This window comes from Coenobita brevimanus, chromosome 43 (assembly GCF_032717465.1).
Source record: "Coenobita brevimanus isolate Jiangsu-jjx chromosome 43, ASM3271746v2, whole genome shotgun sequence".
NCBI lineage: Eukaryota > Metazoa > Arthropoda > Malacostraca > Decapoda > Coenobitidae > Coenobita > Coenobita brevimanus.
In genome coordinates this window covers 33,438,085-33,440,771 of record NC_136996.1, presented here as the reverse complement: position 1 = coordinate 33,440,771, position 2,687 = coordinate 33,438,085, and the positions used below count along the sequence as shown (strand labels likewise).

Genomic DNA, 2,687 nt, shown 5'->3' with positions numbered 1-2,687 from the left:
TGTTTGCTGGTTTGTTTGATAGCAACATTACGGAAAAACGGCTGAATGAAATTACATGAAGCTTTCAAGATATGTGGGCACTGGTCCCAAAAGAAAGTGATAAAATTCTGGAGGTAATCGAGTGACCTTATCATTGTCATGGATTTTTTAGGTCTATAACTTGAAACCGGTTAAAGATAGAAATATTTAGTATTATGAACACATAAGAACCCGTAATATGGGCTTTCAATTGGCACAAAGACCTTTGGCCTTGAGTGAACTTGAATGGTCAAACTTAAGGTTGAATATATATATATATATATATATATATATATATATATATATATATATATATATATACACAACGGCCATACCACGTTGAGTACACCGCTTCCCGTCCGATCAGCGAAGTTAAGCGACGTTGGGTCTGGTTAGTACTTGGATGGGTGACCGCCTGGGAACACCAGATGCTGTTGGCATCCCTACGTGTCAAGTGGGGTTGGTGGAGGATTAGTGCCCCTCCCTGTTAATCAACTAACTAAAAAAACAAACAAGAAGCCTCGGACAAGGACTGACCAAACGTTGACGACCCAGGACCGGACAAAGGACTTGGTAATGTGTACATGGAATGTAAGAGGAGCGAATGATGAGGTGAAAGAGAGAGAGATTGTCCAGGTGCTTGAGGATGCGAAAGTGGATGTATGTGGAATAACTGAAACAAAATGGAGAGGAGAAAGTGTGAGAGAATGGGAGTATGGATGGGGTATATGTGCAGGAGTAGATGAGAATGAGAGGGCAAAGGAAGGAGTGTATAGTTGTGAGTAAAAGATGGAAGAAGAGCATAAGACAGTATGGATCAGTTGGGTCAAGGATTGTGTGGGTAAAGTTGAAAGTTGGAATACAAATGTGGGCGATTGTGTGTGTGTATGCGCCAACGCAAGATCGTGCTAGAAGAGTGAGAGAAGAGTTCTGGACAAATGTGGAAGTGTGCATGGAAAAGTTTGGAAGGAATGAGAGAGTGTTTTTGATCGGTGATATGAATGGTAAAGTTGGTAATGTGAAGGTGGATGGAATAGTTGGTGAATGGGGTGTGCCTGCTGAGATAGATGAGAATGGGAGTGCGTTAGTGGACATCTGTGCTGGGAGGGGGTTGGTAATAGCCAACTTCCTCTTCAGGCATAAAATGATCCACAGGTATACATGGCGAGTGATGAGAAGGGTGGGTGGTGAACTGAATGAAAGGAAGGCAATGATTGATTATGTGTGTGTGGATGAAAGGATGCGAAGATGTATATTGGATGCAAGAGTTTATAGAGGTTGGGGGGAGTGGCCTTTCTGACCACTACTTGGTGGTGGCCAGAATTAGGATGCAAGTAAGATGGAGGAATAGAAGAAGGGAAAGACGAGAGGAAGGAGTAGTTGCAAGGAGAGTGGAAAGGTTACAAGAGGATGAGAAAAAGGCAGAGTATAAGAGAGAAGTGGAGGAACGATTGGGCAAATATGAATTGGAGCAGATGGGAGACGTGGAAGGTGTGTGTAAGATATTTACAGAAGAAATATGTGCAGCATGTGATGTGGTGTGGAAGGAAGAGAAGACGGAGGGGGGCAAGGAACAGCGTGGTGGACTGAAGAGGTGAAACAGGCTGTGGCACAAAAGAAGAAAGCATACAATGAATGGATGAGAAATAGGGGCGTGGAAGAAGTTGAGAGGCAGAAGAGAGAGTTATATGTGGAAAGGAAGAGAGAGGTGAAAAGATTAGTAAGAGAGAGTAAGAAGAGAGTGGATCAGGAATTTGGAAGGAATTTGAGTGTAAAGTGGAGGGACTGTAAGAAAATGTTCTGGAGAGAAGTGAAAAGAGTAAGACAGGGTGGAAGTGAAGTTAGCAGGGAGTGAAAGATAAACATGGTAGATTACTAGTGGAGAAGGGAGAAAAAAGTGAGCAGATGGAGAGAACACTTTAAGGAATTGTTGAACGTAGAGGATGGAAGTAATGCGAGTATAAGTGGCTGGGGAATGGCTGGGAGAAGGAGGAGGTGAGAAGACAGGTAGAAATCAGTAGGATAGAGGTTGTGGAAGCAATGAAGAAAGTTAAATCAGGGGAAAGCCCCAGGAATTGATGGAGTGTGTGGTGAGATGCTGAAGCATGGGGTGAGATAGTAGTAGAATGGATGTGGAAGATGTGCAGATTGGCCTGGGAGGAAGGTAGAGTCCCGGAGGATTGAAAGTCAGGTATAATTATTCCCTTGTACAAAGGAAAAGGGGAAAAAGAAGTGTGTGGTAATCATAGGGGCATTTGTCTTCTTAGTATAATAGGAAAAGTGTATGGTAGGATACTTATAGACAGAGTTAGAGAAAGAACAGAGAAATTAGTTGGAGAAGAACAGGGAGGCTTTAGGAAGGGAAGAGGTTGTGTAGATCAGATACTCATCCTTAGATCTTTAGTGGAAAGTTTCTAGAGAAGGGAAAGAAGTTGTATGCGTCTTTCATGGATTTGGAGAAAGCATATGACAGGGTGGATAGACAAGGATTGTGGAAAGTGTTAAGAATATATGGAGTAGATGGGAAGTTGTTGAATGCTGTGAAGAGTATGTATGATGGTGCTAAGGCTGCAGTGCGTGTGGATGGTGAACTAAGTGAATTTTTCTCTTTGAAAGTTGGTTTGAAACAGGGATGTGTCATGTCTCCATGGTTGTTCAATCTGTACATG

At 42.6% G+C, this 2,687-nt stretch overlaps 1 non-coding gene across 1 annotated transcript; it reads left to right on the top strand.

Annotated features, from left to right (window-relative positions):
* Positions 1-339: 339 nt before the first annotated feature.
* On the top strand, positions 340-458 carry LOC145397911 (5S ribosomal RNA). The gene has a single exon (XR_013897047.1). It is a non-coding gene; the product is annotated as a 5S ribosomal RNA (ribosomal RNA).
* The last annotated feature ends 2,229 nt before the right edge of the window (positions 459-2,687 follow it).